The sequence below is a fragment of the Sturnira hondurensis genome, unplaced genomic scaffold (genome assembly GCF_014824575.4).
Source record: "Sturnira hondurensis isolate 20B ecotype Veracruz unplaced genomic scaffold, ASM1482457v3 Scaffold0021555, whole genome shotgun sequence".
In the NCBI taxonomy this organism is placed as follows: Eukaryota; Metazoa; Chordata; class Mammalia; order Chiroptera; family Phyllostomidae; genus Sturnira; species Sturnira hondurensis.
The window spans coordinates 130,219-157,317 of record NW_028094186.1 but is presented as its reverse complement, the minus strand read 5'-3'; the positions used below and the strand labels follow the sequence as shown (position 1 = coordinate 157,317).

General features: G+C 43.6%; 1 protein-coding gene across 1 annotated transcript in view; it reads right to left on the bottom strand.

Moving 5' to 3' along the window:
• The window catches only part of WASF2 (WASP family member 2), a 74,956-nt gene extending 63,377 nt beyond the window's left edge, over positions 1-11,579 (bottom strand). Inside the window, exon 1 of the mRNA XM_037032952.1 lies at positions 11,400-11,579. The gene's annotated coding sequence lies outside the window, so the exon portion shown is untranslated. The remainder of the gene's footprint in view (positions 1-11,399) is intronic.
• Between the last annotated feature and the right edge of the window lie 15,520 nt (positions 11,580-27,099).

Genomic DNA, 27,099 nt, shown 5'->3' with positions numbered 1-27,099 from the left:
TTATCCTGAATACAGCTACAAAAAGGCAACAAAGTGCTGGCTGTTATTACGAAAGCTTTGGAAACATAGAACACATTATCCTGCCCTTGTACAAACCAAAGTGTATCTGTACCTAGAATAGAATGTGCAGTTGTGGTCATCACAGCACAAAACAAGGTAAAATAGAGAAGACCTAGAAAGGTATCCAAAAGACCAAAGGACAGAGGAACTTCTGCATGCATACAGATTTTTTTTTAAAGAGAGTTATATAAAAGACACTTTAATATGAAACAAAGAGGGTGTGAAATAGTAAACAGAGATTGCATCAAATCTTAGAACTTATAAACCAAAAGTCTAACAAAACAATAAAGTACATTTTGTTTTATTTTTCATTAAATTTACTGGAGTGACATTGGTTAATAGGATCATGTAGGTTTCAAGTGTACATTTCTATGATACATGATCTATACATTGTATTGTGCGCCCACCATCCAAAATCAAAATATCTTCCACCACAACCATATATTTAGCCCCCTTTACCATTTACTACCCACTATTCCCCAACCCCCTTCCTTCTTGTAACCACCATACTGTTGTCTGTGTCTATGAGTTTCTGTTTTGTATCCCACATATGAGTGAAATCATATAGTTTTTAGCTTTTTCTGACTTAGTTCGCTTTAAAAAAAAATAAAGTATATTTGCCCTGGCTGGTGTAGCTCGGTGGATTGAGTGCCGGCCTGTGAACCAGATGATCACAGTTCGATTCCCAGTCAGGGCACATGCCTGGGTTGCAGGCCGGTTCCCAGCAGAGGACCCATGAGAGGCAACCATACATTGATATTCTCTCCCTCTCTCCTTCTTTCCCCTCTAAAGATAAATAAATAAATAAGCAAACAAACAAACAAACAAATTAATTAATTAAAGTATATTTTTAAAAAATTTAAGCCCAGGTTTTAAAATGAGAAAGACAAGAGGCATAAGACAGAAGTTTTATTTTTTTAAAAAAGGAAGGAAGAAGGGGAAAAGAAGAAAAGAAGGGAAGGAGCTGACTGGTTTTGAATTCAAGTCCAGTAGGCTTAGTTGTGTGATCTTGGGCACATTAGTTGAATTTCCCATCTTGGGAACAAACTTGAATTTCTTTGAGCCTCACTTTTCTCATTGTAAATAATGACTAATTTGAAGGATAGATATATAGATATATATATATATATACACACACACACACACACTATGCAGCACACAACATACACTTACTATCCAGCAGCTATTGCTTTTATTAGGACCAATAAAAAATAATAGTTTACTACCCAATCCAGTAAATAAAGTACTAAAACTCATTATTCAGAGGTGAACTACAGAATATAAAAAATAATAATTCAAAGACAGTCTAGATAAATTCATAGGTAACATTTCCATAAGAAACTCCTAAAAGAAATTAAGAATTTTGGGAAACATAGCCCTAAATGTTGAATTTGACATTTTCATCCCTTTTCAAGCAGTAAAATTTCAGGCTGAACAAATTTTTAAAATTTTCACCATATGTAAATTTTAAAAATATTTTATTTATTTAGTTTTAGAGAGAGGGGAAAAGAGGGAGAAAGAGAGAGAGAGAAACATCAACCTGTGAGAGATACATCACTTGGTTGCCCCTCACTCGGCCCCAACTGGGGACCTGGCCCCCAACCCTGGCATGCGCCCTAACTGGGAATTGAACCAACGACCTTTCGGTTTGCAGGCTGAGCTCAATCCACTGAGCCACACCAGCCAGGGTGACAGACCAAAATTTTATGGGACCAACTATGCCATTTCTTAATTTAAAACAACAACTGTTAAGTTATTGAGCACTGGACTAAGTAATGATGCCATTTAACCCTTCCAATACCCTTTGAGATATGCTCTATGTTTTATAGTAAAATTAGATAGGTCCCCATTTTACAGATGAGAAAGCAAAGGTTAAGAGTTATTGCCCAGCCCTGGCTGGTGTAGCTCAGTGGATTGATCACAGGCCTGAGAACCAGACAATCATGGTTCGATTCTCAGTCACGGCACATGCCTGGGTTGCAGGCCAGTTCCCAGCAGGGGCACACAAGAGGCAACCATACATTGATATTTCTCTCCCTCTCTCCTTCCCTTCCCCTCTAAAGATAAATAAATAAAATCTTTAAAAAATTTACTTTTAAAATTTAAAAAAAAGTTATTGCCCAAAAGTATATACTGAGCTGGTAAGGAGAGAAGCCAACAATTAAACCCAGATGGATAGACTCCAGAATCTACACTCATAACCACGGAATTATACTGCCCCCTATTCTGCAAGAAATGTTGGGTGTTAGATATACAAGAATGAGGTTAGTGATAGAGGACTGACTGTAAAGCTGAGTATTCAAAAATGCTGTCTGACAAGGCTAACCCAGTCAAGGTTACTGCCAGCTACTTGAACTTAGAGTGACCACAAGCATGAACATTGAAATAAAAACTGATTAATGAGGATGTGACGAATCTAATACAAGAAAAGAAGCCTAAAAATTCCTAAACTATGGTTTTAGCTATGGTAAACAAAGTGTACAGAAAGAAGAAAATACATCAAAATGCTAACTGGTGGGATTACAGGTGATTCTTATTCTCTGCTTCGTATTTTTTAATATGACTTTTTTCTTTTGTTACAAAGAGTACTCATTTTCATAATTGGAAAAAGGTAGAAATAAAAATAAATCTGAGGAAACTTTCGTTCTTTATTCACTTTTGATTGTGTAATTTGTTGCAATGAGCATGTATTACTCTTGCAATTTCAAAGGGATTTTTAAAACAAATAAATCTAGGATACTAGAAAAGGGAAGTAAATTACATGCAGATACCACAGCAAATTAAAAAAAAAGATATGATGTAAGAATAAGCAAATTAGAAGCTATCGTTTGTTGGAAAACTCTACACATGTATCAAAGGACTTGGGTTTATACTGATATATACATCAATGTGGATTAATCTCAAAAACTTCACGTTGAACAGAAGAATTCAGACATAAAAGAGTGCATACTATGAGTCAGTAACAGGTAGAATTAATATGTGAAGATAGAAATGAGAACACTGGTTGCCTATAAGACGGGGGATTGACTGGAAGGAAGTGTGATGAAACTTTGAAGGGTTATAGAAATGTTCTATCTCTTGATTGGGGTGTGGGCTACACATGTGTTTCCATTTGTCAAAACTGATCTAATTATATACTTGCATTACTAAGGATTTCACCATATGTAAATTTTACCTTTAAAAAATTTAATTAATGCACTGGCTGGTATGGCTCAGTGGGCTGAGTGCTGGCCTGCAAACCAAACGGTCGCTGGTTCGATTCCCAGTCAGGGCACATACCTGGGTTGCAGGCCAGATCCCCAGTGGTGTAAGCATGGGAGGCAGCCACACAAAGATGCTTCTCTCCTCTCTTTTTCCCTCTCTCCAAAAATAAATAAATAAAATCTTTTTAAAAAATAAAAAATTTTGCCCTGGCTGGTGTAGCTCAGTGGATTGAGCACAGGCCTGCGAACCAGACAATCACGGTTGGATTTCCAGTCAGGGCACATGCCTGGGCTGCAGGCCAGTTCCCGGCAGGGGACACACCAGAGGCAACCATACACTGATATTTCTTTCCCTCTCTCCTTCCCTTCCCCTCTAAAGATAAATAAAATTTATTTTAAAAAATAAATAAAGTAGTCCTGGCTGGTATAGCTCAATGGATTGAGTGCGGGCCTGCAAACCAGATGATCACAGTTCGATTCCCAGTCGGGGCACATGCCTGGGTTGCAGGCTGGTTCCCAGCAGGGGACCCATGAGAGGCAACCATACATTGATATTTCTCTCCTTCCCTTCCCCTCTAAGGATAAATAAATAAAATCTTTTAAAAAAAGACTATGAGTATTCTTACAAAGGGAAATTTACTTACGTTTCTCAATTATAAATAGACAGGAACATCCATGAGCATGACATAGGACCTTCTTTTACACAGTTAAACAATTTTTCAAGATATGATTTGAGAGAGCTTTTAGACTGAGTGCTTGCTAGAACAATGGCATTATAAGGGGAGAAAAAGGTCTCAATTCTAAATGCTTGAGAGTAAGAGAACTGCTCTTGTTACTTTACTATGTCAATTATGTAATTTAAATGTCACCATTATTTATATGTGTATGTATATGTGCATAAACATATATGTATTCACTCAAATTTGAACTAAGTTGAACCACTGCTTCTTCCCAAAAGATCTTCTATATTCTAAAACTAAAAAACGTACTTCTGTTCAACTGGAATTAATCTTAGAACTAAGAGAATAACTCTGGCTTTTTAATATTTTACCACAAAAGAAAAACAGCTTGAAAAATAACATCACGCGGTTCGATTCCCAGCCAGGGCACATGCCTGGGTTGCAGGCCGGTTCCCTGCAGGCCAACTCCCAGCAGGGGACACACGAAAGGCAACCATACATTGATGTTTCTCTCCCTCTCTCCTTCCCCTCTGAAGATAAATAAATAAATAAATAAATAGTTTTTTAAAAAAAAGAAAAATAACATCAGAGGCAAAGTTTAATAGCCATTCCCATCAATTTCAAACTGTTTTTCTTTATTAGTGAGTGGAAATCATGATGAAGAGCAAATTTTTCTAAGATACTTCTATATCTGAACATTATTCCCTCTTCAAGCATTCAACAATTCTTGTTTCTATTCAATTCTTCCTTTCTAATTCAATTCTGTTTGGTTTCTAAGTTAAGAAGAGTGCTTCATTTGCATAAATGGTAACTATTCTGAGATACCATTCATAACTATACATTTGAATTTTCTAGAGTACCATTCATAACTTCTAAGGGAACAAGAAAAAGAAACATTTATTCAACTTCATTTTAATGATTACTAAGACATGAATGATTATAACGTTATTTGTGGAGGGTTGGCCAAAGGAGAGCGAAGTCACCAAATGTTAGAACTAACTTATCATCACTTTAAGAATGCCCCAAAGGACCAATGACCCTGCCTTGAACAATCTACCTATCACAAAAAATACTGAGCTTAGAAAAACATGCCTATTGGCTAAACGTGTTTATAAGTTATAAAGTATGCAGGGATATCAAAAAGTATGTTTTAGCCATGAAATTCAAACATCAGCAAAGAATCCTGACAACTGCTGGCAAGTTCTCTATAAAATCAATGCTGGTTATTCCTCAGGTATTAAGCTTCTCAGCTATAAGCTTTTCTGAAGAAGTCTTTTATGCAAGGGAGTAGTTATTCTAGTTCTTTACTCCATCTAATCAGTAGTAGAAACTGATCTTACAAAGACCTGTCTGCATAAATAATTCAACTATCTATACTGCTCTAATATATTTAAACCAAATTAAAAAATTTGCACAGAATAAAATAGGGCTACTGTAAAGCTGTCACCTCCTGATTTCTTTTTTCTTTCTTAGCCAAAAGTCAGAGACAAGAGACTGTATAAACAGAAAGAAGGAATACAAGGAGTATGTACCTAAGGACTTTATACTCACTTCCCTTTATGACTATACACCACCCTACCCTTGGTTCAGTAATTCTAAACAGGGGGCAATTTTGCCCTCCAAGGGACATTTGACAATATCTAGAAACATTTTTGCTGTCACAAGTAGTGGGTAGTAGAGATCAGGAATGCTGCTAAACACGCTAGAATGCACAAGAAAGCCCTCCACAGTCACAGAATTATCTCACCCAAAATGTCAATAATGCCAAGGTTGAAAAACTCTATCTCAAGGTCTATGAAAGACCTACCTCTCAGAATAATAAATGTTCACTGATTTTAACTGAAAAGCCCATGAGTTGGAAGAAAGAGAAGACTACAAAAATGAAGAAGACAGGCCAAATTTAGCATCTGTTACATCTTTTATGGCATGTTGAATACCAATCATACAAAAATAAACCAATATAGATAGTCTGGCCCTTAAGGAGCTCACAGGCAGCAAAGGGAAAGTTTTGTAATTTATCTGATATCAAATTTGATAATCTGATAAATGATTTACAGAAGGAGAAAATATACAAGGGACTCACTCAACTTTTCTTGGAAATGCTTCATGGAATAGATGACATCTTATCTCAATTCTGAAGGATGATTAGGAAGCATCTTATTTCACAGCCTATACATGCCTCTTTCCAAACAAAGAGCCATTCATTTCTTTGGTCAACAAAAAGCTATGGAACACCAATTATGTTCCATGCACTTTGTCATGTGTTGGAGACCCAGTCAAATTACAACTTCCCATATTTCTTCCCTTGGCATCACTGGTGTCCAGCAGTCCACCTCCCTCACCAAAATTCCCAACAATTCTTGCACTTCTACCTATTCTTAGTTTTGCAATTGTCGCCCTAGTAGATCTTAGTCAGTAAGGCCACCACCCAAGAAGTAAACAAAACTTTGAGCTGCCTGTTGACACAGACTAATCCTACCTAGGTCACAAAATCACGGTGGTAATGCTGGCAGAGTAGCTAGCAATGCACTGACCACGGTCCAGATCTGCCAACTGTTAGATGTGTGCTGGTATCTTGGAAAGCTACTTTACTTTATCAAAAAACCTGGGACCTCTTCCCAGGGTTTTCCCTCTTCCCTACTCAATTCATGCCAGGACCAACAGTAAATTAATCAATATGTATTTGCTGAACACCTACAATGTGCTTATGTCAGTGGTTCTCAACCCTGGTAGTGCACTGACATCAAAGCTCCCAGGCCAGATACGAATTTTTTTAAGCCACTTTATTTTCTTTTTTAAAGATTTTATTTATTTATTTTCAGAGAGGGGAAGGGAGGGAGAAAGAGAAGAAGAGAAACATCAATGTGTGGTTGCCTCTCGTGCACCACCACTGGGGACCTGGCCCACAACCCAAGCATGTGCCCTAGACTGGGAACCAAACCTGGGACCCTTTGCTTCGCAGGCTGGCACTCATCCACTGAGCCACATCCGCTAGGGCCAGATATGAATATTTTCAAATGGTAAATTCTGATGAAAGACACGTTTGGTGCCCTGACCTTTATTACAGAATAAAAACAAAGAATAAGACACAGTTCCTGCCTTGAAAAACTTACCCACAATCACAACAGACTTGGAATAGAATGTTAGTCCCCTAATTCATAATCCTTTTACATCATCTATGCTTATGAAATAGAAGAAAAGGGAGTAATCTGGATAAGAATTGCTCCTACTCCCTAGTCCAATCATATGCCGATTCCACCTGTAATTCCTGATATACCTGTCTGCACCCCTTCTATCTTCCAGACAGTGACAGTACTATTCTCAGGAATTGTGGAGACACCCAATTAGGAGGATAAATTGAGACCCTCAATCAAGTGGCCATGTGGTATCTTAAAAGTCCAGAATCCTGGATTGAGTGCAGGCCTGCAAAACAAAGGATCGTGGTTCGATTCTTAGTCAGGGCATATGCTTGGGCTGCAAGCCAGTTCCCAGCAGGGAATGCACGAGAAGCAACCATACATAGATACTTCTCTCCCTCTCTCCTTCCCTTCCCCTCTAAAGATAAATAAATAAAATCTTTTAAAAATATATATTTTTTAAAAAGTCCAGAATCTCTCAAATTCATGCTGTCATGGAGCTTCTCTTAGAAAGAATTCTTTAGCCCTGGACAGGTAGGGCACCTGGTTATAGCGCTGTCCCAATACACCAGGATTGGGGTTCAATCCCCAGTCAGGGGACACACCAGAAAAAAAAGGCAACCAATGAATACATAAATAATTAATGGAACAACAAATCAGTGTTCCTCTCTCTTTCTCTCTCCCTTACTCTCTAAAATCAATAAATTTAAATAATAAGAATTCTTTAATCTCCAACAATACCAATCACCTCAGTCTATAGTTAGACTGTCTAAGAAAAATAAAGAGTACACTGAGTCTTTGTAAATTTAAGAGGTCCTTCACCCTGGTTAGTGCGGCTCAGTGGATTGAGTCCTGGCCTGTGAACCAATGGGTTGCCGGTTCAATTCCCAGTCAGGGCACATGCCTGGGTTGTGGGCCAGGTCCTCAGAAAGGGGCACATAAGAGGCAACCACACACTGATGTTTCTCTCCCTCTCTTTCTCCCTCCCTTCTCCTCTCTAAAAATAAATAAATAAAATATTTTTAAAAACCACCCAAATTCATAAGGCTAGTAAATTCAAGTTTCTCTTATAGCATATGTTTAAAATAATAATACTCTAAAATATTAAACATATTTTAGTGAACTCCTTTTCAAGGTATGCAGATTGTGGAGGCTTCATAAATTGAAAACAAAACTTTTTGACATAAATCCCATCCAGCTGTGATGTCTTACTAAACACCACCTTGAATGGAACATCAGCTTTAAATTCTGTAAACATGAAATCTCCAGATCCTCACCTGATGAGTCTTTCTCTGAACTATATGGAAAAAGGTGTAATTCTGTTCATTGTTACACAAAGATGAGCACAGACACTATAAAGCACTCTTTAAAAAGGAGGGGTATAGTCCTGGCTGGTGTGGCTCAGTGGATTCATCCCCAGCCTGAGAACCATGGGGTTCTCAGTTTGATTCCCAGTAGGGGCACATGCCTGGGTTGCAGGCCAGGTCCCCAACTGGGGGCATGTGATAGGCAACCACACATTGATGTTTCTCTCCCTCTCTTTCTCCCTCCCTTCCCTTCTGTCTAAAAATAAATAAATAAAATCTTTTTAAAAAAGAGGGGTATAGAGTATCAGTCAAGCATTTAACATCTAAAACAAGTACCAATGAGGGTATTAAAAGGTAAATTTTGATACTTAAGAAAAATGCAAATTGGTACATATTAATTAGAATAAGACTGAAAGAAACAAAAAACATCTCTTCCATGTAATACTGTTTTTAGGACCCATCACTCTGAAATTAGCTTGGTTTACAATCCTTGCCATTGTTCTGGTCATCATATAAATTTTATCCATAGGCGTCCATAACTCTTTAACTTCCACTCCAAAATCCAAAAGGCTGCAAAAAACAAGTTTTTCATTATTCACTTAGCAACAAAACATGATGTGAAATGACATGTGGCTACTTAATAGTTTTTATTTATCCTAGTTGATATGAAAATGCTGACATTTTACTACAGAAAAGAGTTTGATTACAAAGTGCTGCCCCTGACCTCTCTGGGATGTTATATAACCACAGTACATGCACCATATTTCTAAAATCTAAAAAATTCTAAATTCAGAAATACCCACAGCTCCAAGAACCTTTTTTGGGGGTGGGGGCTCACAAGGTACTGTGAACTGGTATAATACTAATTAAAACTAAACCTTATACAAAAAATATAACCAATATTGAAAATAAAGGTAGATCTTCACATGCAATAAATTCAATATCTTAACAACTATTCACAATATACAGTCCTATAAAATAAAGCATTAAAAAGACTTTTAACAAATGTCAATAACCTAACATACCATTACGTGTTTTTCAAGTGATGGTGACATCGGCATCACCCAATTCCTCTTAGGTTAAAATGCACTAATTTAAATCACAGTTAAAACAGACCCAAAGACTGCAGCTAGTTAATTATGTCAAGAAAAAGAATTAACCACTGATAAGTAATATATCCAGTAAAATGTTCTATTTTTTCTTAAGTTTATAGAGGGTTTAAGACTTAAAATTATTTTATTCCAGAACAGTAAACAAATTACAATTGACTACTTCTGTAAAAGCCAAGCCTGGACAGAGCCAGCCACAGGGACAGCTCTTAAATATATCTGAACAGGAAGACGAGTTTCCTTCCTTCCTCCTTCAGTTGCTGAATTTCAAACAAAGAAATACATATTGGCTCCACTACTAAGAAACGCCCTCTTTCTTAGCAACTTCCTCTTCCAATTTTCTTCCCTTCCACTGACATATCAGAACAATATACAATGACGGTTCTACCATTTTAATTAACCAAAAGCTCCAAGGTTTGGAAAAATTAAGGGCTGTAATTTTTAGTACACAACTACTCACAATCCAGGTCCACAATCTTCACTAAACTAGAGGTAGAAACAGAGAGCACAAAGAAACATGCTTTGTCAGATGTGGGCTATTGAAACTTTACTCTAAGAATCCAAAGAAATTTGAATTAACAAATGGGACATTTCTCCCGTCCCCCCCCCCCCCCCCGGAAACTTGGCCTATCACAGGAAGGAGAAAAAGTTACTGGGCTGGCACCACTCTGAACCAAGCGTCAAGTCTACACACCAATGACAGTTGGTGAACTTTCTACCCTAGGCCACCCAGCCAGGATTCAAACTGAACTCTGAAGTTCTAGCACACTTCAAAGTGACTTCTAAAAGTGAGAAATGATCCTTTCCAACTCACAGACTGAACACAGGGGATCAAGAGCCTGCCTGTCTCCCAGAAGTGTCTAGGACCAGACCCCTCACCGCATTTGTGACAAAGCAAACTTCTTACAAGTGGGCAGAGAATTCCCCATTACCCAGTGCGTCTCAGAGGAACACCTTGGTAAGTTCTGCACCTTACAGGCTGACCTTGAGCAAGTTGCTTAACTCCCTAACTTAGTTTTCTTATGTGTAAATTCTGAAGGGTAGCTGTAAAAAATAAGAACATATGCCTCAACAAGGTCTGGCACACACTAGGAGTCCCATAAATGTTCTCCTTCCTCCTCCTTACCCTCCTGCATTCTTTTGGGCCTAAATTTCAAGCACAGCCCCAAGAGGCTACAGGATTCCTTCCTCTTCTGTTTTTATGAGGAACTATATAAAACTTCCCCATCTCAGAGGCTCTAGGATCCTGCAGGACCGAGACATCACTCCATCATAGTCTGGGGTCCAACCGAAGCCTTCGTCAAAAAGACCCTTTAGCCAGCTCTCCTTATTCTGCAGTACCATCCTGAACACACATACCTCCAAATTACTCTGCGGTCCCATCCTGTACACATAGGTACACAGAGCCCCAACCACCACTTGGCAACTTAGGCCAGCAGTGTCAAAGAGCAACCTCCATTCCCTCATGGCCTGTAGATGGAAACTGAGGCTCCGCCCGCGGAAGAACTTGCCCAAGATCTCATACAACAGCTGGGATCCAACCCGTGTACAATCTGCCTGCAAAGCCTCCTCTTTATAAAAGGGGAAACTGAAGTCCAGAGAGGGAAGTGACTTGCCCAAGGTCACACAGCGAGTGGTGGCAGAGCTAGGTCAAGTTAGGGCACTTTCGAAACACGACGGACTCGTGGGCCCCTCCAGTCCCCGAGGGGATCTCCTGCACACCTCCTTCCAGGGGAGAGGAGTGGAGAGTAAGACGCCACACCGCGAAGACCGCTCACCCTCTACCAGTCGGTAGCAGGAGACAAGGTGCCCACACCTGCAAGACCTGAGCGGCTCGGGAGGGGCGGCCCCGCCGGGCCCAGTGCCTCACAGAGGGGCCCGCCAGCGGGGACTTGTTGCTCACCTGGTCTCGCGCAGTCGCCCTCGGCGACAGAAGAACCTGCTAGCCACCCTTCTTCGCCCGGGTCTGTTCCCACTGGCCAACGCGCCGGCTGCCACACTGCCGGACCCCGCTCAGTGCGCTACGCCCCCAGCCGTGGTCAGCCGGCCCGTGTCCGCCATTACGCGATTCCCCGCCCCAGGACGCAGCCACACCCCGCCAAAGACCCTGATTGGCCCTCTGCCCCACCCGCCTTGGGCTTTCAGGCATTTCATTGGCCTGAATGGAATGCCAGTTAAATAGATACGCAAAAGACGTACTCAATGGTACTGTCCCGGGAGCTCCACCCGAGCTACTTCCGCAATCGGAGTAAACAGCCGGGGTGTGGAGGGTGGCAACCAAGTGAAGTAGGGGAGGAGATTAAACTAAACCAACTCCTAAATAGAAAGTAGGGACATTCCACCGAAGAAAGCTTAAAAACTCATACAAAGTGCAGTGAAAGGAGAATTCTTGTTGTTAGAGTCGAAAGAACCAATATTTTTGGTGGAGGGGAGGGGCCAAGTACATGAACTTACTGTGGACACCCCTCAAATTGTGGATAGATTCGTCTCTTCCCTCCCGATCTCAGGCCTGCCCGAAAGTAAGGTGGAGAGAGTGAGTCACCTGCTAGAACCCGAACTCGCCGCTGAAGGATCCAATCTGCCGCGAGGCCGAGGGTCCTGGGACTGGGAGGTGGTTTTGAAAGACCAGGGTCAGGTGAGCTGGACCTTGGTTCAGCCCCCCACCTCACTCTGCGACTTCAGACTACTCTCTGACTTTATATCTGGGTCTCCGTTTGTCCTGCAAAATAGGAGCAGTTCTATCTGCCTCATGCCCTGGAGTGTTTGAGGAAGATTTATGCATGAGTGGGTGTATGTGCATCGTGATTATAAGAGGCCCAGTGAGTCTCAAAGGAAGTACGTTTGAGCTGGATATCAAGGTGGCACTCACAAATTAGCAAAGACACCTCACTTGGCTCTCTAGAGCAATTTCGTAAGGCAGATAGTGCTCTTGTTTTCCAGAAGAGAAAACTGACAACCCAGGTCACCCAGGGAATTTGAAACAACCCTGAGACTCAAACCTGTATCTTTGGCTTCCATTCTTGTATGCCTCCCTTCCAGGCCTGGTGTGCCCTGGGAAAGACTTCCCTTCCCTGACCCCTTAGCGTTCCAGGGAGGGGCTTGAGGATGCCAGGCCAGTTTCCCATCTCTCAGGTCGCCATAGACAGGCACAGGCCATCCCCCAGCTATTGTTAACCACTAAGGTTTCAGGAGAAAAGTGACTCTCGGGGTGTGCCTGATCTGTTTCTGGTATCCTAGGAATCAGGAAGTGAGCGAGGGTTGACAGGTGGGTCAGCAACCAGATAGAATCCCAAAGGAGGACACAGAAGCTCCAAGAGGGGCAGTGACGCCATTGTGGCCCAAGGGTTTAAATCCAAGTCTGTCTGAGTTCAGAACAGAGCTCTTCACTTCACGCTTGTTATTCCCAGAAGGCCTGCCTTGGTTGTAATTTCTAGTTGTTTTTCTGCTCTGGCAAAAAAGGAAGTCAAGAAGGGAGTGGGAAAGGAAGCAGCCATCTAAGTAAGGCTTTAAAGGGGCAGAGACCACCAAATAGGTGATGTCCATGGCCCCAGTGCTGGCTGAGTCACCTGGCACATGGTCTGACAACCAATTACTGTTTAAATCTTGTCCGTGGCCATTGAGTGCTGGAAGGTGGCAGGTGCTGTGCAGAGGCTTCAGGGGTCAGACTGACCTGAGAGTGAATCCAAGCTCCACCACTTTCCAACTCTCTCAGCCTTACCTACATCTTTTTTTAATTTTCATTTATTTTTAGAGAGAGGGGAAGGGAGGGAGAAAGAGAGAGAAACGTCAATGTGTGGGTGCATCTTGCACACCCCCTACTAGGGACTTGGCCCGCAACCCAGGCATGTGACTGGGAATCAAACTGGTGACCCTTTACCTCACAGTCCGGCCCACAATCCACTGAGCCACACCAGCCAGGGTTCTATATCTTCTCTAAAATGGAGAACAGGGTAGTTGTGAGGATTCAATGAGTTAACTGTGGAATTAATGAGGCATGTGTGTAAAGTGCCTAGTAGCTATTTATTCATTAATGAATTCCTCTATTCAATAAAATATTAAGCATCGATCATGTGCATAGCCACCTTCCAGTAGTATAGCTATGATGCTGAGCAAAACAGACTCGGACCCTCATGAAGTTCAGAGTTTGATGAGGAAGTAGCTTGTTATACAAATGACCAGTTGAGTCAAATATATAGTTGAAACTGTGATAAGGAATATAAGAAGGAAAAGTACAATGTGTTTATCAGAGTGAATGTCAGGGGCTGGGGTAGGGTCAGAGGAAGCTTCCTGAAGAAGTGATGTGGTGGATGAGTCGGTGAGTGGGGGTTAACTAGGCAGCAGGTGGTTGTGAGAAATGTTGCAGGCCAAAGGAGAAGGTGTGGAAAGCCTCTAGGCCAACAGAGGTAGTGGTAATAGGGAGGGAAGGCAAAGCTCACTGGGGCCTAAACAAATGAGGAGTTACAGGGGAAGGAGCCTGGCTTGGAAAGTGGGGCTATTCTCCAGGGGTCTCTGTGCTTTTCTGATAGTGCCTGAAAGAATGCAAGCTCTGAGGCCAACCCACCTGGATTTGAATCTTGGCTCTGCCACCTTATCTTGGATTGTGTGACCTTGAGCAGCCACCACACCTCTATGCCTCAGCTACTCTTCCAAAAAATGGGCATAATGATAGGGGGTCATAAGGCAGGGGTGAGGGTTCAATGTGGAAATATATATTAAGCATTCTGGCACAGAGAGGGCACTCCATAAAAAGGTGCTTGGTCTTTCCAGCAAGAAGGGAGGTGAACCTGAGGCAACAGATCCAGCAGTTGGATACATTTGGGAGGGAGCTGATGTAAAAGTCTATACACTAGGCAAGTGGTCAGTTAACCTTAATTGCCATGGGAGACTAGAGCCAGGCAAGATGGATTCAAATCCCAGTTATACCACTTCCTAGCAGTGTGACCCCAGGGCAAATGACTTCACCTATCTCAGACTCGGTTTTCCTTATCCATAAAATGGAGATCATAATTGTCTCTCTCTACTTGCCAGAGCTGCCAAGATTAAATGAGATAATAAATGTGAAGCACTTAGCACAGTGATTGGTACATAGTACGCAGTTGCTGAATGTAGTTTTTCTAATTTGAACAGTAATTATTATTATCGATATCAGTAGTTACTACCTGTACTAGATAGGACTCTGGGGCTTTGCTTGAAGGTTGTCTGGCAATAGGAGACTTAGTTTCTCCTTTTAGACAACAGAGATAGACAAAGCACTTTCAGAGGGGGTGGCGCTGTGCATTTTAATTGTATTAATAAGCACTAACATTTAATCATAAAGTATTAATAAGCACTAACATTGAACATTTACTATTGTATATGCCAACCATGTGCTACGTGCTGTATATTCATTAACTCATAAATCTGCATAGTCAGACTTACAAGTTAGACCGTATTATTATCACCATTTTACAACTGAGTTAAAGGAAACACAGAGAGGTTAAGTGACTTGCCCAAAGCTATCCAGCCAGGAAGCAGCACAGCTGGAATTTAAAGCAAACCTTGAACCCGAAGGGTTTGCTGTTCTTGAACACAAGCTCTCCCTCTTCTGTTGAAGGAGTCAGAGTTAGCACCTGGAGGGATGAAATTACTGACAGTGGTAGCAAGTCACCGTTCTGAAAGTCAACCCTATTCCTTTCCCATCAATTCTAAAAAGTAACCTTTGTCTATTCCCTGACCCCGGAGGCTGATAAGAGCAGGAAACGAACCCTCTTCCCCTGCCTGGGGTACAAAAAATATTTGGAGTTACCACAACTGCGTCTGAGTCCCACTTAAACCACTTAATGGCTCTGTAATCTTGACCCAGTCACACCCCCTCTTGCAGCCTCAGTTTCCTCATCTGTAAAATAGAGATGATGATAACAACCCTGTCTATGGGGCTGTGGTGAGGAGCAGAAAAAATAAGGCCTGCATAAACTACAAAGTGCTGCCAGCACAAGAGTTCCTCTTCTTGTTGCTATGGGAATGGCAAGCACTCTAGGAAAGCAGCCCAAACCAGTATAACAAGCAAAATGGCCTTCTCTGAAAGAGTCCTGAGTTCAAGTCCAAGATCTTCCTTTTACATCGTGTGTGACCTTGACTAAATTATATAACCTAGCTGAGCCTCAGTTTCCTCATCTGCAAAATGCAATGAATAATACTGAGAATAATACTGGAATAATTATTCCAGCCAGAGTAATACTGGCTGGAAAGAAAACACGAGAATGCATAAAAAGCCATGAGCCAATGCTGGTACAGAGCTGGCACAGTGAAACCTGTTAAGGGATTCTGGGGGGAGAGACCAAGAAGAATTACCCTGACCCCTCCATGCCACCCCTCCCTGAGAGGAGAGTACAGAGCTCTGTGCTCCAAGTCCAGGTCTAGAATGGTCTCCAGCCACACTACCCTACCTCTTCCAGCATTCTCGGGTCTTGCTGGGATCCCAATTTTGCTCTCCCCACTTTCTCTCTCTGTCTCTCTCTCCCCCCACCCCCGCCTCCCTCCCCAAACAATTTCTTCTCCACTGAGCAATCCCAGGGGAGCCCCCCCAACCTCAGTTCCAGCCAAGCTCGAAGGCTTTCCCCGCCTCCACATCCTTAATCCACAGCCTTTGCATTTGCCATTCCTTCCACCTGGAATGCTCTCTCCTCCCAGAGAGCCTTTGATGGGGACGAGGCGGGTGCTGGAGGGAAAGGATCTGGAATGATTCTCCCCCACCTCCTCACTCCCCTCCCTTGCATTCCCCACGCTGCATGCCTGACCTTCCCCCTCCCAGCTTGGAGACGAGGCAGCACTGGGAGGGGGAGGAATAGGGGGAGGATTCAGTGAAGGGCCCTCTGTGGGGTTTTTCACCTGCTCAGAAGAGGCAGACGGAAATGAAAGCTCTAGAAAAATGCCTGCTGCTCTGCTCCTGAGGCCCCAGCTTGGTGAAGCCTCCCTGCCTTCCCGCTGTGCCATCTTCTCTTCCACCCCCTCCTCCCGCAGGCAGGTGCCACAGCCAAGGAACACTGGTGGGCGGCAGGCCGGAGAGACCAGGGTTCAAATCCCGTTCTTGCCACTTACCCAGTGAGTGGCCTGCTTACGCCACATTTCTTTGTGAAAGGACACAGCAAACACTGCCTTCCAGGCTGCTGTGAGGACTAAGAAAGATGTCAGATGAAAGGCCCCGACACAACCAAAGTGCTCAGCAATGGAGATAATAACAATGACAGCAAAGACACGCCGTGCCCAGGTGTGCTTGGCACAGCCCTCAGCACCTTGATGTATTAGCCTTTTTAGTTCCTCGAAAGGTAAACACCATCGCTATCCTCATTTTACAAGTGAGGAAACTGAGGCACAGAGGTTCCATAACTTGCCCAAGGTCACACAGGCAGGAAGAGGCAGGGCGTAGTCTCTGTTCTCACCCACCACACTATGGTTGGTGTGCTCAGTGATCATGATTATTATTAGTATTATCTGTTTCTGTCTCCGCGGACTCCACGCCTTCGGTAAGTACACTTTATCCTCTGTCATCCTACCTTCAAAACTCTGCCTGAATTTTCCCTTCTTTATGACACCTTTTAGTCTATTAATTTAATGAGGATATACGGCTCTCTGCTCTGGCCAGATCTGTGCAGGGCACTGGGGAACCAGGGACCAATCCACCCAGTCTTGACCCTCTGGTGTCTCCCAACCTGGTGAGGGAGAATACATATACATACAAATTACAAAAAAAAAAAAAGAGGGAAACACCAATTTCAACAGGAGCTGTGAGCTCACAGGAGCATAGAACTTACCTGGGGGCTTGGAGCAGGTACAGAGAGGGGTCATTTGTGTGGGGTCTTGAAGAATGAATAGGAATTCCTCAGACAGGTATGTGGGCAATATAGAATATGATGTGTAGTGCAGATCTTGCCAAAGGGACTGAATAAAGTCAGACCAGAGAGTACTGTCTGACTGGGGTTAGTTCCATGCCAGACCCTGGGCCCTCAGGGAACTTACAGATTTGGTATGCAGGCATGGGGAGGGAAGCAACAAGCAGAGTAAAAATATTGATATTAAAGAAAAATCCAGAGGAGCACTGAAACTACCAAAAAGATACCTAGATCTCTTCAGGGTCCAGTGAAGCCTTCCTGGAACAGTATTTGATGTCTAGGCTGACACTTAAAGATCAGAGCTGGATTATGTCACCTACTGCCAGCCCAGCCCCTATATAAATTCAATATAAAAACAATACTAACTATAAAATAAGAATAGGAAACTCCAATAAAGTTCTGATTTTTCCACGCACACTATTTCAATGTGGTTTTTTTTATATTATCAAACATCGCCCTGGCTGGTGTATCTCAGTGGATTGAGCGCGGGCCTGCGAACCACACGATCGCGGTTCGATTCCCAGTCAGAGCACATGCCTGGGTTGCAGGCCAGTTCCCCGTTCCTGGCAGGGGACGCATGAGAGGCAACCATACATTGATATTCCTCTCTCTCTCTCCTTCCCTTCCCCTCTAAGATAAATAAATAAAATCTTTAAAAAAAATAAAATAGCCCTGGCTGGCGTAGCTCAGTGGATTGAGCGCGGGCCTATGAAGCAAAGGATCGTGGTTCGATTCCCAGTCGGGGCACATGCCTGGGTTGCAGGCCAGTTCCCAGCAGGAGACTCACGAGAGGCAACCATACATTGATGTTTCTCTCCCTCTCTCCTTCCCTTCCCCTCTAAAGATAAATAAATAAAATCTTAAAAAAAATAATCAAACATCGAATTTTTTTTTTTAATGTTTTTAGTGCCCCTGCTTTGCTGCTTGCTCTGTGCATTGGGTAATCTAACAGGGTGACAGGCCGGAGGGAGACAACCAGGTGAAAGGTGGAGGAGGGTGTGGCAGGCACAAGGAATTCCACCGGCAAAGGCCCAAGGGCAAGAAAAAACCTGGTGAGGAGCTGAGGAAGTCCTTTGATGAGAGCTGATGAATGGAGAGTGTTGGGGATAGAGAACTGCACTAGGTTACTAGATTCTCAGGGTGCCGGGAAGGCACAAAATGATTTTAATAAGAATTCGCCACAATCAAATGTCCCTTTTGTGAGATCACTCTGGATACAGTATTTACAGGGACTTATTTATGGCCTGAATTCATTCATTCAGGAGATGCCGGGTACCCACTGTGTTTCAAGCACTGACCCAGGCACTGGGGCTGCAACAGATAATTAAGAGTTCTTCAGACAGAGCAAGATGTGACAGGGACATTGAGTGCCACCCCTACAGAGGTGTCTGAATGGATAAAGGTTTGGAGTGTGGAAGTGTATGACTTTCACAAAAAGAAGCTAAGCCCTGTGCTAGACAATGAAGCAGCAAAATGGAAGATGGCGCTGAGGAAACTTGCAGTAGAGAAACCAATGATTCCTAAGACAGGAGAATCAAGGAATAAAAGCAGGAGTAGAAGCAATGGGTTAGGGGTGAAAAATCCTGATCTTGTAACCTCCTTAGAAGGTGGCCAAGTGGGCAGAGGGACGGAGGCCCCAGCCAACCCCTCAGCACCCCCATGCTTTCTCAGCCCTGCCGAGCCCTGCAACTTGTCTTCTGGCTCCTGAAGTCAGACCAAACCCTGAAGGAGAACAGAGGCGGGAGAAGAGGGGGCGGCCAGGAGACAAGCCCAGACCTCTCACCCCAGCAGGGCCTTCCTTCCCAGCGGCTGGAGCCTACCCAGCTGAGGAACCAGAGGTTGCAGGGAAGGATTAAGGAATTGGTTGCTTTTTTACTCAAACTGTGGTTGCATATTTCTTTTCCTTTCTCTCTTTCTCTCTCTCTCTTTTTTTTTAAAGAAAAATGTTCCTGTACATGCACCCGGAGGCTTTTGCAGGAGGCGGCTGTTGGAGAACCTGGAAAACAAGCCAAGAAACAAGAGAGGAAAAAGACCACGCCTCGCCTGGCAGATTCCTAATGGCCCGGGAGACCTGAGGCTTTACAGTGGGAGTCTGGTGGGGGCTGCCTTGGGTAGGAGGGAAGGGCAGGCCGAAGGACAGCCACTTGCTGGCTGGTGACCTTGGGCAGGATGCTGCCTGCTTCCCTCTGGTGAGAATGGGGAGGAGGGGGGCAGGGGCAGGGCTGGCCAGCTGAGGTCACAGGAAGGCCCCTTCAAGCCTGAAACGCGATCTCGGGATGTGGGGCCTGCCAACCTGCAGCGACCCTGGGCCAGCAGAGATGAAAGGCTGCTTGTCCCCAGCTTCCGGACCCCTGAGGCCTGAATGCCTCAAACTTGAAGGGCAGTAAAGCTGCTGCAGCTGGCTAGAGCCGGTTGCTGGGCTCTCCACCCCACCTGATGTCATCCAACCCTCCCTTCCCTGTTTTGCAGAGGACACTCAGGCCCAGAGAGGGCTGGCGACCTGCTCGAGGTCACACAGCAAACTGGAAGCTGAGCCAGGACTCATCACAAAGTCTTTGGACTCCAAGTCCAAGCCTCACCCCCTTTCCCAGAAACTTGGCTGCCCTGGGGGCTTACCCTGGGGAGTTGGAGAGACCCAGACTTAGGGAAGACAGTTGGGAGTTATGTCTGTTTAAAAACTTAATGTTGACTAAGTGCTTTTTTTTTTTTTTTTTTTTTTAACAGAAAGAACCCTTCCCAGCCCCTGCCATGAGCCTGGACTTGCTCTGCTGGCAATGGAAGGAATGTGGCTCTGGCCGCCACAGCTGCTGGTGGCCAGCTGGGGCTTCAGCTCCTGCTGCCCCCACCCCAGTAGGCAAAGGCACAAAGGCCTCCTCTTAGGCTTGTTCCTTTGGATCAGTGGGGGCAGAGAATCCACAGAGAATCCACCAGGAGGCTTGGCCACTGACCAGCTAATAACTTAGCTCTTCCCCTCTGGACCTCAGTGCCCTTTCTGGAAAATGGGGACAGAGTATTTGCCTGACTCATTTCATAGCATTGTCTTCCAAAGGGGGGAAGTTACAGAAGTGCACTCGTCCCTGCACCTCCTTCTGCCTAAGGGTAGAGGGTCTGCCTACTGAGAGATCCCTCTGCCTCAAATTCCCCTCCCTACCTCATGCTTTACATGGCCAGCCCCTACTCAGCCAGCTCAGCCCAGCTCAGCAGGACCATCCCCTGCTCTGGGGAGCCTGCCCTCACCTCCAGACTGTGTTGCTCCTATAAGGGTATTTATCACTATTGTGATTGAATAATTAACTGTATCACTGGCTCTGTCTCATCACTAAAATGTGAACCCTATAATAATAATAATAATAGCTGACATTGACCAAATGTTTCCCCAGTGCCAGAGACTTTGCACGTATCAACTAATCTGCTTAATCCTTTTGGCAGGTCCTGTTAGAGCCCCCATCTTACAGATGAGAAAACTGAGACAACGAGAGGTTCAATAACTTACCTGAGGTCAGAGTGAGTTGGAGGCTGAGTCAGGACTTAGTACAAAGAAGTTGCAGAACCAGGATTCAAACCCAGACCCCAAGCTGTAATCATTTCCCCACAAATGAGTCAGGTCAGCTTGTTCCCTGCCTCTTCCCAGTTCCCAGAACACCTGCTGTACCGTAGGTATTCCATATGTACTGGGTGAATGGATGCACAGGCAGGTGATGAATACACAGGAGTATTTGGAGAAGAACAAAGCACCTTCCAGGAGTGAGTCTTACAGGGTGCCACACATGGAGTGAGCCGTGGGGAGGGCAGGGGATGTCCAATACATAGTAGTTCCCCCACATCTGCCTTTTCGCTTTCTGCAGTTTCAGTTACTGGCATTCAACCCAGAGGTCTTAAAATATTAAATAGAAATTTCCAGAAATAAACACAAGTTTTCAATCATGCCCCACTCTGAGTAGTGTGATGACATCCCTCACTGTCCTGCTCTGTCCTGCCTGGTACAGGTATCCACACGGATGCACTTCCTGCCACCTCCTTAGCCATTTAGTAGCCGCTTCCGTCATCAGTTAGGTCAACTGTCAGGGTAGCACAGCACTTCTGTTCAGGAAACCCTTATTTTACTTACTAATTGCCCCAAAGCAGAAAAGCAATGATGCTGGCAATCGGGCATGCCAGACAGAACCGATAATGTGTTTTCTCTAAGTGGAAAGGTGAGTATAATAGTACAATAAGATGTTTTGAAGCCCTGGCTAGTGTAGCTCAGTGGATTGAGCGCGGGCCTGCAAACCAGAGGACCGCGGTTTGATTCCCAGTCAGGGCACATGCCTGGGTTGCAGGCCGGTTCCCTGCAGGCCAACTCCCAGCAGGGGACGCATGGAAGGCAACCATACGTTGATGTTGCTCTCCCTCTCTCCTTCCCCTCTAAAGATAAATAAATAAACAAAATCTCTTTAAAAAAGATTATGATCTTTAAAAAAATGTTTTGAGAGAGAAAGAGACCACATGACTTTCATTACAGCACATTGTTATAATTGTTCCATTTTATTATTATTGTTCATATCTTACTGTGCCTAACTCATAAGTTAAACTTTATTATTGGAAGGTATGTATAGGAAGAAACATAGCATAAATAGGTTTCAGTACTGATCTGAGGTTTCAGGCATCCACCCAGGGTTACGTCTGGGACCACAACCCTGCAGATAAGGAGGGACTACTCTTTGCTAAAGACCGAATTGTTGGGCTTCCTTCTGCAGCACGTGGGCCACAATTCTGGGATATCATCTTTGACTTTGACTCCTTCTACTTCATCTGTCACAGCCAGTCCGTCCCCAGGTTCTTCTTGGTTTCTCCCCAGCGCACCCTTTCTTCTCCATTTCTCAACTCCTATCTTTTGTTTGGATTTTTGCAACAACTCCTACACAGGTTTCTCAGTCTCTAATGTCTCCTCCTTCAGAGTGGGCCTCTAATAACTAAATAGAGGTGCGCCTCTAATAACTAATAGAGGTGGCCTCTAAAGCTAATTGTGGGTGTCATCCTTCTTTACCCCTTCCCTCACTAATGGACCTTCCATGGCTCCCCATTGCTCTCTGGATAAAGCCCACGCCAAGCCCATCAAGGCTTTCACCACCCAACCACTACTTCCACCCTTCCAGCCTCAACTCCTGCCCCTCTCCTCCACATGGCATTTGCGTAAGCCACTGTATGTAGTAGAGGTTAAGAGCATAGAAACACACAGACCTCAGTTCAAAGTTTCAGTTTCATTACTTACAAATTAATTCCTTTCTCTAAACCTCAGTTACCGCATCTGGAAAATGGGCATAACTGTAATACCTAAAGTCATTGGAGGGATAAAATGAATACATAAGGTGCTGAACACAGTAGCCGAGACTCTCAAGAGTAACTATAATTCTTATACTTTTCTCTGCCATAAAGAGCACTTCTTACTGTCAATCTTACTTATTCTTTATGACCCAGTTCAACTGTCACTTCTTGGAAGAAATTTTCCTTGTTATTACACTCTGTTCCCCAAGTGAAATCAGCCTCACTTTCTATACTCACTTGCACTTTGCACCTTTATAAAGCACTTGCAATGTTGGTGCACTCTCTTTCCCCCACTCTCCCAAGAGTTAGTTAGAACAGGAACAAAAATGTCCTTCTGAATTCTAGCCAGGGCCTGGCATGCAGCAGGCACTCAATAAATGAAACGAATGGAGTTACCACTTTCAGCGCCTTTCTTGAGCACCTTGCAGGGAGGAGACCTGAGTGATGAGATACCTGGGACTCTACTGGGACCTGGCTGCTTGAGTCCCACTCCAGCTCTGGTTTGGGGTTTGTTGGTATGTGTGGGAGTGGGAGTGGGAAACTCCTTGCCTCTGGGCTCTTTCCTCCTGGCAGGGACTCTTCCATTCTCCAAGGGAGAGAGAGAAAGGGGAGAGGAGGTCCAGGAGCTGAACAGAGGTGAAGGTGGGGCTCCGGCTGGAGCTGGGGTGTGGCTGGGAGCTGGCAGACTCCACCTCCTCCAAGCCCAGAGCTGGGCCTGGCAGAACAGGGCCTCACAGCCCAAGTCCCCACCTGCAATGTGCCACCTCACCCTAGCACCTGGACTAAGTGACTTTTCAAGTTGTAAAACTACATCTTGATTTGCAAGGAAGCAGAATCCAAGCCTGACCTTGTCCTGTTGCTGAGCAAGGAGAAAGGGGAGTGTTTCCTTTTGTTCTTTCTGTGTAGGCAACACCTCGCAATCCTGAAGTATTATCAAAGAAGGTAATACTCTAATAAGTTACCATGTATTTCACATTGCTTTCAAGTAATTGTCACTTTGACACCCTAAACTAAGTCTTCACTATTACTTTTTTTTTCTTTTTATTTGTTTATTTTTAGAGAGAGAGGAAGGCAGGGAGAAAGAGGAGAGAAACATCAGTGTGTGGTTGCCTCCCTCACGCCCCCTCCTGGGGACCTGGCCCACAACCCAGGCATGTGCCTTGACTGGGAATCAAACCTGTGACCCTTTGCTCCACAGGCCAGCACTCAATCCACTGAGCTACATTAGCCAGAGCACTACTACTTTTCTGATGAATGTAATAATGTGCTTTATAGAGTATTTGGAATATCTAAGAAGGTATAAAGAAATAGAGACTAAAAATCGAATAAACAGAAATAAAATCCAAACTCCTAAATAAAATAATTGTTAAAATTTGGCATCTTTTTCCAGATATTTTTTCTTTGCATTCAGAAATGTAACTAATATATTACAGCTATTTAGTATCCTGGAATAAAATAAAAGAAGGTAATACTGAATTTTGCAAACCTAGACTTAGGTCACAATATCCTCAACTGTTGAAGTTGTTTCCATTTCTGCTCCTGCCACTCCCTCCACTCAAAACCATTCTCTGACTACCGAGTACCATCAAGATAAAGCCCTAACTTCTAATCCAACCCATGAAGCCTTGTGTGATCTGGCCCCTCAGGCCCCATGCCTCATGGACTTTCTCTGACTTCACTCTCCCCCTGCCTTCCCTTCACTTCTGGCATTTTCTCAGTTCTTCCAACACACCTTTTCCCTTCTTTCCTCTGGGCCTTCACACATACTATTTTCTTTGGCTTGAATGCTTTTTTACCATCCCCTGATACTTTAGTTTTATGTGTAGTGCTATTTAAATTTTTTTAAATTTATTTTTAGAAAGGGGGTAGGCAGGGAGAAAGAGAGGGAGAGAAATATGGATGCAAGAGAGAGACATTAACCGGTTGCCTCTCACATGCACCCTGACTGGGAATTAAACTGGCAACCTTTCACCCTATTGATGATGCTCCAACCCAACTGAGCCACACCAGCCACGGCAATTTGGTGGGGTTTTTCTTTATTTTTTAATTTTTAACTCTTTTTTAAAGATTTTATTTATTTATTTTTAGAGAGAGGGGAAGGGAGGGAGAGAGAGAAACATCAATGTGTGAGAGGTACAGCAATCAGTTGCCTCTCACGCACCCTCTTCAATTTCCTGACTGGAAATTGAACCAGTGACCTTTTGGTTCGCAGGCCAGCACTCAATCCATTGAACCACACCAGCCAGGACTGTTTAAAGTTTTTAAATATGTATTTATTTATTTATTTATTTGAGAGAGAGAGAGAGATGAATGGAGACAGAAAAGTGAGTTGTTGCCCAATTATTATATGTTTTCTTTAGTTGATTCTTATATGTGCCCCTTACTGGGAATCGAACCCACAACCTTGGTGTATCAGGACAATGTTCCAACCAAACTGTATTACCCAGTCAGGGCTGTTTAGTGCTTTTGATGCCTAAGAAATCTTTGCCTATCCCAATGTCATGGAGCTATTTCTGTACATTTTCTTCTAGAGGCTTTATAATATCAGTTTTGACATTTAGGTCCATGATTCATCTTAAATTAATTTTTGTGCGGTGTGAGGAAGGGGTTGAGAATTATTCCCATTCTGTGAATTCCTACTCTTTCTCTACCGTTTATACCTCACCTCATCTGAGAAGCCTGCCTCCACCATTCATGCGCTAGATCAGATCCTCCCGTTCCACGCCATAGCGCCCTTTACTTTGTAGCATTTGTCACATTTGTAATTAAATAATTATTTGTGTAATTAGTTGTTTAACATTTTATCTCCTCGAGTATACTGTAACTCTGTGAGCTCAATGCTTATAACTGCCTTTTAAAGGAACTTTTTACTGAAATATACATTCAGGAAAGTATACCCATCAAAATATTGGGTTGACCAAAAAGTTTGTTTTCCTTAAGATGGCTCCAGTAGCGCTTAGTTGTCTTTAACTTCATTTGAAACAATTTGTTGGATTGTACTGTGACGGCTGTCATATCAGCGTGCGTTTAAAAAAAACTTATTGAAATTGGTGAAATTTTAAAAAAAATTTTATTTATTTATCTTTAGAGGGGAAGGGAAAGAGAGAGGGAGAGAAATATCAATGTATGGTTGCCTCTCATGCGTCCCCTGCTGGGAACCGGCCTGCAACCCAGGCATGTGCCCTGACTGGGAATCAAACTGTGATCCTTTGGTTCACAGGCCCATGCTCAATCCACTGAGTCACGCCAGCCAGGGCTGGAATTGGTGAATTTTTGTGCAGCCATTTTCACAGAAGAAAATACACAATATTTTGGTATGTTTTGTTTTATTATTTCAAGAAAGGTAAAAACACAACTAAAACACAAAGGTTCGTGCAGTGTGTGGAGAAGGTGCTGTGACTGAGTGAACATGTCAAAAGTGGTTCGTGAAGTTCTGTGCCATAGATTTCTCACTGGACGATGGATGCTCCATGGTCAGATAGACCAGTCGAAGTTGATAGTGATCAAATCGAGACATTAATTGAGAGCAATCAACATTCAACCACACGGAACGCACTCAAAATATCCAAATCAATAAAGTTATTGTAAAAATGAAAAATGTGTCTTTTATTTTATGGAAATAACTAAATGGACATTTTGACCAACCCAATATACAGCTTGGTGAATTTTCACAAACTGTACACACTCTGTAACTGTACCCAGAATAAGACAGAACATCCTGACCCTGAACATTTCCTATACCCAGAAGCCCCCTTATGTCCCTTCCAGCTATAACTGTTCTTTTTTTTAACCCTTATGTTTTCAGCATCCAGCACAGACATTATTAGGCTTTCTAAACAGAAATCTTTGTTGAATGAATGAATTAGTTGCTGATGCTTAATTCTTCTTCAAAGAACTCGGTGTGAAATCTAATATCTCTAGCTCCAGTAACGTGCGATCTTGAAGCGATCCCTCCTGCTTTCTGGGTCTCAGTTTGCTTATTTATGAAATGGGGATGGATGGAGGCAGGCTGGACTAATAATCTCCTTGCCGATTTTCCAGATATGCCATTTGGGGCAGAATTAACCCCTGGGTTCAGACAGCATGTCGTCAGGAACTCTTTTGGTCTCCTGCCTGATAAAGAGGGTCTGGGAGGATTAGAAACTGATCCATGTGGAGCATCAGAAGCCAGGCTGGAGAGTCAGAATGCCTGGGTTTGAGTCGTGGCCTGACCTCTGGGTGACCTTGAACAAACCTGTTCCCTTCCCTGAGCTCCCTGGGTCTCTTCACTTAAAAAGAGGCACAGGTTGACCTCAAGCATTTGAAGAACAGTGATGCCGGATCCGGGCCTCTGAGCACCAAGGTTCAGTTCCTGGAGCGCAGGCAACCCTGGCTCTGGGCTCCTCCCTGCCAGGCACTGTGAGGGGAGAGGGAAGCACACTATGTGATAAC